The 12,131-nt window shown below is 40.8% G+C and overlaps 1 protein-coding gene across 1 annotated transcript in view; it reads left to right on the forward strand.

The window, feature by feature from the left end:
- Window positions 1-12,131, forward strand: part of WWOX (WW domain containing oxidoreductase) — a 1,140,828-nt gene that overhangs the window by 487,069 nt on the left and 641,628 nt on the right. The window lies entirely within an intron of this gene.

Raw genomic sequence — 12,131 nt, forward strand, 5'->3', positions numbered from 1 at the left:
AAACCCCGTCTTTACTAAAAATATGACAAAATTAGCCGGGTGTGGTGGCAGGTACCTGTAGTCTGAGCTACTCAGGAGGCTGAGGCAGGAGAAATGGCATGAACCAGGAGGCAAAGCTTGCAGTGAGCATAGGTTGTGCCACGGCGCTCCAACCTGGGTAACAGAGTACAACTCCGTCTGAAAAAAACAAAAAAAAAACAAAAAAAGGTTAAGAAATGTTCTACTACCTTAAAACCAAAATAGGTGTCAGGTACTTGGCTATTTTGTTTTCTCTTCTTAGCTATTTTGACGTGTGAGATTTTGTGTGATGAAAAAACAAGAACGTGGTGTTACACCCTGTGATTTGAATTTCTCCATACTCCAGTCCATCCTATATGTCAGATACATTTTCCTAAAACACACCTTTGTCACATCACTCCTCCACTCAAAAACATTCAGTGGCTCCCTGTGTCCTCTGGGACTAAGCTTACAATGCTCAGCTTGTCATTCCTTTGCCCAGTGTACTCTCTGTCTCACTAATTTGTTTATTATTTTAATGCATTTTCTTGCGCACGATTCTGTAGACAGCCACCAGATGGGTCACAGGAATGCTGCACTGAACCACGAATCCAAAGCTTTCATCAGGTTTACTTGCTTCCTGTCCTTGCTGCACCATCTGCTCATTTGTGATCTCCACTTGAACACACTTCACATTCTCCACTTGTGTATCATTCAGTATTCTTGCTACGTAAATTAACACAAATTTTGCAGCTTAAAACAGCACACATTTATTATTTCATGGTTTCTGTGGATCAGGAATCAGAGTATGACTTAGCCAGGTCCTCTGTCTAGGGTTTCACAAAGTTGCAATCATATATTGGCCAGGATGTGTTCTAATCCGGTAGCTTGAGTGGGGAAGAATCGGCTTCCCAGATCACTCAGATTAGTAGCAGACTTTGTTTCCTTGTAGCTTTTTGACTCAGGGCCTGGCTTCTTGCTGATGGTTGGCTGTTGGTTGGAGGCAGCCCTCAGCTCCTAGAGGCGTCAACAGTTCCTGACTACCTGGGCTTTTCCCACATAGCAGCTTCCTTCATCAAGCCAACAACAAGAGTCTCTGGGGCAAGTTGGCCAGCAAGATGGAGTCTTATATGCCCAGTGTAATCATGGGAGCCATGTATATCTCATCACATTTGCCAGATTCTGCTGATCCAAGTCAGAAGTCTTGCACACATTCAAAGGGAGGAAACTACACAATGGTGTGAATACCACGAGGTAGGGATTATGTGGGGCCACCTTACAGTGTATCAGTCACAACTTGGAAGTATCTTCTCTCCTCTTTGCTGCCAGATAATGTCTCTGAAGACTGTAAAACCTGAATCCTATCTAAAGTTGTCTATGGTTGCTTCCTTCCTGAAAGCAACAAGAAGCCCATGAATGTCTAACAGCCAGAATATCTGCCTTCAAAGACTACTACTTGTGTTGTCACAAATGGCAAGATTTCATCCTTTTTATGGCTGAATAATATTTCACTGTATACGTGAAGCACATTTTTTAAAATGCATTTCTGAACCTCGAGGACATTATGTTAAGTCAGATAAGCCAGACACAGACAGACAAATACTGTATGATTGGACTAACAATGTGGAATCTAAAAAAGCCAACTCATAGAATAGAAACAGAGAGTAAGAATGGTGGTTGTTGGGGCTAGGGTGTTGGTGAAGTGGGGAGATATTGATCAAAGGGTTCAAACTTTTAGTTATTAATAAACCAGTTCTGGACATCTAATATACAGCATGAGTGGTGATGGATGTGTTAAATAATTTGATTGTGATCATCATTACACAATGTATATAGTAATGAAATCATTACTTTATATACCCTGAATATATTCAATATTTATTTTTCCGTTAAATATATATATATATTTAAAGCTGCCATGAAAAGCCTTAAAGCAGGAAGAGGAAGATTTTTGAGAAGACTTTGCATATTTTAATTGCTGTTTGAAAGCCTCCTTTAGCTGGGATGAGAAATCATCTCTGCGTTAGTTCTACCCCTGGAGGTGAGGGCCAGACAACACATCAAAACTTTTTCTTTTTTTTGTTTTTTTTTTTTCCAAAGTTGTTAAGACTATTTAAGATTCAGATCTCCCTAATACTGTTCCTACTTAGTATTTAGAACATGTTTGTTCAGAGGATACTAGACTGGAATAGCCCTAGCTCCAGGTTGTCTAATGCACTGAGGATGTGGTGTTAATCTTACACCTACCCATTAGTCTATAAAACTCCTGAGGGATGCTCAGGAAACCAAAAGGATATCTGCATGGATGGCAAGAAGGCATAAATCGTCTGTTTTCACTCCATCCTAAGATCTTGTGACTTCAGCTTTGCTTTGGACTGGGGCATTCCCTCTCTTAAGTTGTGCATTTGACACATAATTAATAAGAACCTACTGTGTGCCGTTATAGACCATGATACAGTTTTGAAAACTGTAGCCTGAGTAATGGATGACACCCTCCTAAAGCCACTATCTGGTCTTGATTGTTTTTAGCACTATGAAGAAAAATGTCATTAAATCAAATCACAGTTCTATTTGCTTTTAACCCAACATGGTGAAGTTATCAACATATAATGCCTGTCTATACTTGCAGATGGAAAATGCCTAGATAAATACTGCATGGGACATTTTTAAACATGTAAAAAAATCAATTTTCATAAGGTTACATCTTTTTACCTCTTTATATAAAACATGCTATATTAAAAGAGAGATTAAATTTTACTCTGTGGAGTAAAATGCAAACACAAAATTATTTTTTCATTTTTCAGAGCATGTACTGGATTATTTATTTATGAGGCTTTTTTAATCTAGAATATATGGAAATCTTTTCTTGAAGCACAATATAATATTGAATTGGGAATGTTTTCTGACAGTTTCCCTCTTACCGTTGCATAGAATGACTTTCCTGTATGAATTTTTTAAAGAAACTTCAATATACTCTGCATTTGAAAGGTAAGAAGTAATCGCCATAATCTTGGGGAATGTTTTAAATAGCCTTCCTTCCAGTTCTTTTATGTTCCACCAACTTTTCTGCAACAAATAATGCATCTGTGATTTTTCAGAACTCACAAAACGTCTACCTTTCTTTCTTTTCTTCAGAATTTATACTTCATAATTGAAGTTCACTTCCCAAAAGACATAGCTTGGTTTAGCATAGAGCTACAATGTGTTTTCTCTTTGTTGCTTTTGCACACTTTCCTTGTTTGGAGGCATTGGGCTTGGATCCTTCATTCTCCATGAGGCAGATGTTTTTTCCATTTCGGTTTCCTTAAGTGGTGAAGCTGCACAACCATGAAAGCAGGGACCACATAAAAACGCTGCCTTGAGGCTGGTAGCTCATGCCTGTAATCCTAGCACACTGGGTGGCCCAGGCAGGAGGATCACTCGAGGCCAGAAGTTTGTGAACAGCCTGGGCACTATATTGAGACCCTGTCTCTACCCAAATAAAAATATTAGCTAGGCCTGATGGCTCATACCTATAGTCCCAGCTACTCAAGAGGCTAAAGGGGGATATCTCTTAAGCACAGAAGATTCGGGTTGCAACGAGCTATGACTGTGCCACTGCACTTCAGCCTGGGCAAAAGAACAAGAGCCTGTCTCTTAAAATAAATGTTGCCTTGGGTGTCTTAATCCTTTCTCAAGATTCCTTCTAAGGCTAGCATTTCTGTGCCATCCCCACACTACCATCTGCTCACTTTTATGTATCTTGACCATTTTATTTTTCATCCCATCTTCACTCCATATATTAGTTAGCTATTTCTGCATAACAAGTGGCCCCCAAATTCAGTGATTGGTCTATAGGTAGCCCCATTTCACCCATCTCATTCTATAACTCAGGTTGAAAGTTGAGCCGTGAATTGGGGAACATTCTTTTCTTGGTGCAAATTAGCTGTCACCAATATCTCATAGGGCTGGGCTGCAACTTAGCGCATCCCATCACTTTCATTGGCTAAAGCCAGTTACATAACCAAGCCCAGCTTCAGAAGAGAGATTGTATGCCTTACAAGGAGATGAGAGGATGGAAAATGAATATTTGCTGAACAGACTTTCTATCCAGTTTGTTGTATTTGGTGGTGGTACAGGGCAAATATATGTTTAAAACCTTGTTCAGATTTTAACTTTCTTCAGAACAGAGCTTTTAAAACTGAGCATTTATCCCGTAAATTCCATCACTGCTGCCATGAGTAAAAGGTGCCCGGACCATGAGCTCGTCATTTAGCTGGCTCACCTTTCATGCAATCCTGAGTTCACTAGGAAAGAAGTTCATGCAGCCCTGGGTATGATGCCCTAATTTTGAGCAAAACCAGCTAGAGTTCAAGTCTAAACCATTCCACTTCGTAGCTTTGGTACTATGAACAATTTACTGATGCTTTCCGGGCTTTGGTTCCTAAATTATTTAAATGGGGATGCTTACGTCTACATTCATCATTTTTACCTTCTCGAAGACCTTTTGGACAATTCCCCGGTTCATAGCTCTGGGAGACCGTGTGTTGACACTCTTTTTGACCACATCTTCCTAACAGTCTTGGGGAAGGTGCCACTTTGCGAAGAATCTGTTGCTAGGTAATGTCAATGACGTGACTTTCAGTTTAGCACATGCACAGATGACCTTGTTTGGGCTTGTGCCATTGGTAATTCAGTTTCAGGATTGCAGCTTGACAGAATATATTCAAGTGTGGTTTCTTGGCATCAATTGTATCCTTGTGGCCACAGTTTTTCCAGATAACCACGACTCACTAATATTTTCACAAGAACATTTGTCACCTAGGTCCAGATTTCAGAGGAAAAAAAGTATACCACCGTTGTTCTTGTAGACATTTTATAATCTATTTGGGGAACATCACTAGCCACCTGCTTCCGAAAGTACTTAGATACTGTCTGATCTTAATACAAGACACTATGCACTAATTAGGCTGCTGTTGATGCTTTTTTGCCTTTTTGACAATTAAAAATAATCTCACACCACTGGATTAGTCTCTTGCCATTCAATTTTATGTTTATATATAAATATGTATGCATAGCAAATTATATATTCTTAGACACACATACACACACACACACACACACACACACATACACACCAAATTTAAAAAGACAGATACATAGGCATTTCTTATGAAGTGTTTGAAAGAAATTTATTTGCAGCTATGGGTCATTTGGAAAAAGATCAGTATGATGCATCAACATTATAAGTAAATGAAAATGAATGCAACCTCATGGTTTTCTGAAAGCGTGGTTTTCTGAAAGCGTGGATTTCTGCGTGGCTTCCAGAATTGCATCTCGGACGCTTGGAACATGTATTGTATGCTACAGAACATCTGTCTGCGAACAGGTTAATGGGAAAGGTGCATCCCTGCAAACACCTATCACCTGTAATGCTGTTACAGCTTTGTTGATTGTTGATATTACTTACGAACTTTCTTGCTTTTCAGTAAACCTCTACCACAAAACAGGCAGTAACAGTAGTGTTTCATTATACATCTTCTGCATTTTTTCCTTTGCCCTTTTCATAGGTTTTTGTTGGTTTGTTTTTTCATATTGTCAGCCACTTCATTATGTTTGATCTCTCGTTTTTGGCTCTGTTTTTCTTTCTTTTTCTAGTTACTGTGGCTGTTAAAAATTATTTTAATGATTCAGCAATAATTACGACGTTCCCATTCATGGGTATTACTTTAGTAACTACCAGGGCTGAAAGGGCAGATTTTGCTTTGTTATTAACTCACAGCTTAGTCAAGGAGATAAATACCTACATTGCGCTAGGGTGTGACAGCATACGTTGATGGTACGGGCGATGTGGAATAAGAATGGGACAGGGAGGCGGGGCAGGCTCCAAAGATGACGAGATGTCTGAGCCAAGTTGAAGGGTAAACTGTGTGTTTATCAGACCAAGTAAGGAAGGGCACCCAGGCTGAAGGGCCACGGGAGGGGGTGAACGTGGGTTCCTCTTAAGCAAATGTAAAACAGGGGGTAGGAAACAGCACAAGACGAGGCTGGTGAGAGAGAAGGATGCCAGTTGAGGTGCAGTGATGTGCCAGAGACTGTGAGGTGGCGTTCTAAATAGGAAACAGAAGCCAGGAAACTCCTGTACTTCAAGGTTACGGAGTAGGAGAGTTGATGAAATGTAAGAGATCATCTCTGTCTCTGTCACATTACCGATGGAGAAGTGGGATGCGAATTCTGTGTGTTTTCACTTCCTTGTTTAAAGAAAAGCAGTATCATCTGCCTTGCAAGGTAGTTGTGAGAGATGAAATGAGGAAAGAATACCTTTAAATCTCCCACGGTGACACCTGGAGCGTGATGGTGCTGGGGAAATGTATCTCTTCTTCTGAAATGAGGCTGCCTCGAAGACTCACTGGAACCCAAGCAAAGTGTCTCCGCATTTCACTCCAAGCCATCGACTTCAGTTCTGAATGTTAAAATGCAGGTGGCTGTGAGGGAGTCTTCTGAGTCATGCCAGCGTTTAAGGTGCATGCTCTTCTTTGTGCACGTCTCTGCTTTCCTCAAAGCCTGTTGAAAGCAAGGGCCGTGTTTGCTGTTTTCTTTGACAGAGGATTTCTTTTTTCTTTTTTTTTGAGACAGAGTCTTCCTCTGTCACCCAGACTGGAGTGCACTGGTGCGATCGTGACTCACTGCAACCTCCACCTCCCAAGTTCAAGCGATTCTTCTGCCTCAGCCTTTTGAGTAGGTGGGACCACAGGTGTGTGCCAGCACACCCGGCTAACTTCTGTATTTTTAGTAGAGATGGGGTCTCACTATGTTGCCCAGGCCGATCTCAAACTCCCCAGGTCCAGCGTTCCACCTGCCTCGGCCTCCCAAAGTACTGGAATATCCAGTGTGAGCCACTGCACCTGGCCTCTAACGGGATTTCCGTCAATGCTGAGCACCAATTACAGATGGATTGCCTCCATGATTCCAGGTAAATAACGCTGTTTTGGAACTGAGTCTTTCATCAGAAACAAGGACTCCTGGCAGATGCCCAAAGGCATTGACAAGCAGTCCTATCATGGACAAAATTGCCAGATGCAAGGCCTGAACAAAAGGCACAGAAAGGATTTCTTTATTGTAAGCACACTTTTCTATAACACTACCTTTATAGTCCAACAACTCTGGTATGAGTAAACTATAGGAACAACTTTTGTAACACTATCTTGTTTGCAGAGTATATGAAAAATTTGATGTTAAAATTCAGCTCCATGAAGACTGCAGTGGTGAGAAAATGGCGACAAAGATTAGTCTTCTGTGAGAAGTTTGCTAATTATTCTTCATTTAATAATGCCATGTATGATGGCCTTCATTAGAATGAATTCTTCTCAACACCTATGCCTCTTTCACCTCAGACATGCCTTCTAATTTTCTTTGGTAGTGTCTGCCCCCCCAGGTGGTAATTTCTGGTCACAAGTCTAATTTAGTAGCTAGCTAAAGGATATCTATGAACCCTTTGCAAAGAGTAATCTATTGAAAAGGAAGAAAAATATATCTGTGAACCTATTAAATGACTGTAATCATATGAAAATCAGCCATCAGCCTTATTAGAGTGGTTGAATTATTTTTAGTCTAGGAGCTTTCTTGGTTATTTTCTGTTAATCATTGTTGTATATCCTTAATGTGCAGGATATGATACTGTATAACAAGTGTTTTAAAAATATTTACAATTCTGATCTTATAAAGAAAAAAGTTACGTATGGTCATTTGAACTAATTGCTAAAATGACACTACATTAATTAGATAATTAAGGATCTTGAGCATGCGGCTATTGTATTCATTGGGCTGGAAGCCAGCGTTTTCTATAGCTGAGAAAATGGGTTAGCATAATTCAAAATTCAATTGCTGTACCCTTTTTCATTTGAATAGATAATACAGAATGAGTCTTAAATCTGGATTGGAAAAACTAACAGGAACTGGTTTTATTTTAATTGAGTTTTAAAGCACTTCTAGGCCATCTCATTGTCTTTATAGTTTAACCCTTTGAAGTTGTGATTGCCAGCATGCTAGTCTTGTCATGTTACACATTAATGGTAATGATCTTTTTAGATTTATTGTGAACCTCTAGGAATATTTTTTTTTAGCCAATAAATGCCTTGAAACATGGAATCAAAGGCTCTTTCCTCTTGGGCCCCTCCTCATTGGGAATAAATGCTACCCCTAGATTGAAGTAGTTTATAGCAGCACATTTTTTTAGGTGCCTTAACTTATCAAGGTTATTTGTCAGGAAAATTATCTCTTGTAACACCAGGTTCCCTCCCTTTAGATGACAGGACTTAATACAAAAGTTTTCTCCATACCGACTAGTAGTGTAAGTTGATTTTACATCCTTTTATTTTATAAAGTTTTGCTTATCAGGTTTGTCATCCTCTATTTGAAATTAAAATGTGTGGTCTCGAGATGACCTTAAAGTAACTGACCCCCAAATCTAATCACTCCTAGCATCTGTGAAAATCGACAAATATGTCAGGTATAACTTGGGACGTCAGAACGTTGTTTTAAATATTTCATTTGTAGAGAAGGCAAAGATCATTGTCAGGTTAGTCCTCTGAGAAGGAACACTGGGTGCAGGAACATCTTTGGTTTCTCTGCTCTATAATCGGCACTCATTACCTGTGGGTTTATGTGAGCAGAAAATGTAAAGTTGTATGTTCAGCACGAGTGAATTATTGATTGGATTTACGGCCAGAAGAATGTTCCTAAGTGGTCAATACATGGCCAAAGTATGTCAGGTGAAGGTAAAAATAAAGTAAGATCTATACTTTTGATAGCAGTTGCTCTTGGATTATGTTACGCTTGTCATCTGAGGTTACTGTTGAATATAGATAAAAATGTTCATTGTATTAATTTAGACAAGAATGTGGCTTCAATGCATAGTTCTTACAAAGTGGAAGTATGGATGTTTTCTTAAATGTAGAGATTTATTTTTTCAAAAATTATGTTTTGTATATGACCTGACATTGACTTGTCTACATTCTCTTTTGCTGTATGAGGACAGTTTAAAAATTTGGATACATTTTGCACAGAATTAAGACATTATGTGCAATCCTTGTGTTTCTAATTATTTGTTGACCAATGACAACTTCACAAAACTGTCATCAGTCTATTGGTGGTTGATTGGTCCAACCTCAGCCAGACACCTGTATGTCTGCTTAGTCATTCCGGGTAGGTGACTGATGACCCCCTGCTTAACAGTAAACACGTTATGCATAGGATTATCAGAAAAGCCTTCATCAAGTTGAGCCAAACTATGGGTCCCAGCTACTTCTATCAGGGGTCCTTATTCCAGCCGTTGGTTGCAAAATGCCGTGAAGACCTGTTACGTCCTATGTCAGTTATGAGAGGCCCTTCCAGTGATGTACCGGGAGCCTCCTATGGGAACCAGAGCTCTGCTAATTTTGGGGACAAGAAATGATGAAAAGAAGTGCCTTGTCCTTGAGGTATCACAGTCTTATGACAGGGTGCATGTTGTCAAATGCGCATTTAATCTACCTAAGCCCAACTCCATGCAAGAGACCTAGGAATTTACAGAGTGAAAGTGATTTCTCCATTCCCTTCTCCCAGCAGAGCTCTTGAAGAAGATGGGAGTTAGGAGAAGTGAATCTTTTGTTTTAGAAGTCTTCGTCCTTGTGAGTCTCTTAATTGGGGTGTCTTGTGATGCAAAGTCTTTAAAGATGTGTGTTCCTTAGACTCAGGAGGCTGCTCTATCCCGTGGTTTAACTAAAGAACAGGGCCAACGCAGTGCTGAAGGAACAACTGATTCTCTTGGCCCTCCTGAGAGTGAGGGTACAACTGGCTCCAAAGGAAATGTTGGCACTTCCAGAGTAATTCTGACAGTACTCAGATTTGCTTCGTGTACCCGTTCTAGAACCTTACCTACTCAGTGTAAGATGAGATGCCCGTTGTGGTATCTTCAAAGGAATTCAGAATCATGTCTTAATGACTCCATTAAGAATTCTGTTTCTCTTTTCTCTGAAAAACATCCCAGGTCATAAAATGTAATGTGGGATTGTAGGTTTTGTGGGAAGATGCACTTGGCCGCAATTCCTTGAGAGGAGGCCTTGAAATGTCAGGATCCCCCATTCATCTTCCCAAGTTGGGATTGACCCAGTGATAACATAATGATAATGCAGGTGCCTTCAATGTCAAGCCATCAGGCGGAGGGTGGGGGCGTTGCTTGGCCCAGGAACCCATGCCCTGATGTGGTGTTGGTAATCTAGAGGGTTTTGAGTTAAGTGCTTTTGACATGCAAAATCAGGAGTCAAGGGCGAAGCTGCCTTTTAAATGCTCTTTCTGAAAGAGTCCACTGCAGATGTAATTGAGCCTCTCAGGTGAAGAGCTTTATTGGAGCAAAGCTGGTTAGTGTTGCATACCTTTTTGGGGGAATATTTTAGGCATCCTCACATAACTGCTATGTGACATTGCTGAAGGTCCCCAGCCTCCTTGCTCTCAAACACTTCAAGAAGGAAAATGCTGTTGCGGAAATGTTGTCTAAGCTTTCCCATTCAGTGTGGCCCAAATCCACCTGTCCCTTCCTTTTGTGATCACAGTGTGTAATTACAAAGTTATTTGTGTGTTTGGTTTATGTCTTCTGCACTGGACTGTATGATCCGTGAGATCTCGGACCATGTCTATCTTGATCATTTCTCCTTCTCTAAGACTAACACAAGGCCTGGCATAATCACTGTCATCACCATCACCATAGCTAGTATTTATTGCCGTATACAGTTATGTAAGACACTGTAAGAAGCGCTTTACATCAGTTATTCCCAACCATGGAGTCAAGAGTCAAAGATGGTCAAATTGGCCAAGATGAAAGCGTTTGCATTTTGGAGACCAAACATTTGAATCCATAACCCCAAGATGTGACTTTCCGGGCTTGGGATTTCGCACCATGTCGCTTAATCTCTTAGCTTACATTTTGTCATCAGTAAAACTGAAATAGTAGTTCCCATCTGCTGAGTTTGCTGTGAGGATTAAAGACAAGGACTGATCTAAGTCCAGCGTGTAATGGGAGCCCATTACAAGTGAACTGAGGCGTTATTGTTATATATACCTTATAAAGTTTGAGTGTCAGGCATGCTGTTGAGTGAAAGACGACAGACTCTTACCAGAGTACATATTCTATTCTGTGATACCATTTGTGTAAAGGCGAAAAGCAGGCAGGATTCTCCATGTGATAGAAGTCAGAATAGCAGTTACCTTACCAGGGAATGGTGACCTTGAAGGGGCAAGAAGGAGCCTTGTGGTGTGCTGGAAATTTTCCATCCATCTGGTGATGTGATCACGTGGGCATGTGCACGTGTAAAAGTTCATCAAGCTATACACTTAGTATCTGTGCACATCGGTGCATGTAAGCAGTATCTCAAAAAATTTGAGAGAATTTTTCATTCATTGACAGAATTTTTCTCCTGCCTCAGTCAAAGCACACAGTGGGTTTTCCCAACAACTGAGGTGCCTGAGGGCTGGGAGCTAAAGAGGCAGAAAGACTGAGATGACTGCTTCAAACAGGCCAGGGCTGAGGCCTCTACCCCTGGCCTGTTCAAAGGCAGTTATGGATCTTTTACTCAAAACCTGAAGCTAAAAAGAAATTCTTCGGCCATGTCCGTGTGAACTAAATTTAGTGTCAGATTTACAAGGCTGTGGTTCTGACCACCCCCGGGCTATTTCTGACCACAGGACAGCTTAAATGGTGTGGCCCATAAAATATAATCTGCAAACTCAGGCTGAATGTTGATCTAGTTAGGGCCAAGAGGAGACCAGGCCTTGGCAGCAGTTCTCCCTGAGGTAAGATCTGAAGCTGAATGGAGACCATCACCCTGGCTGCCAGCCCCAGGAGGCTGGAAATTCCTTAACATTCTGTATCTTTGGGGATCAGCCACTTACTTGTGGTGTTGACTCTTATAGCCTTTGAGCACCTCCCAAAAGCTGGATCCACTGATTGGCCCCCAACTCAACTTTCAGTGGCCAAAGTACTTGGGATTAATTTAGCAAGCCCAAGGCTCCCAGGAGGCTCCCTTGATATTTTGGGTTTTTCCTCACTTCTCCCTTATGGTGGCCCCACCAGGACTCTTTGACTCAGTGAGCACTCCTGAAGTCACTTCACAGCACAATCT

The sequence above is a fragment of the Colobus angolensis genome, unplaced genomic scaffold (assembly GCF_000951035.1).
Source record: "Colobus angolensis palliatus isolate OR3802 unplaced genomic scaffold, Cang.pa_1.0 Scaffold207, whole genome shotgun sequence".
Lineage (NCBI taxonomy): Eukaryota > Metazoa > Chordata > Mammalia > Primates > Cercopithecidae > Colobus > Colobus angolensis.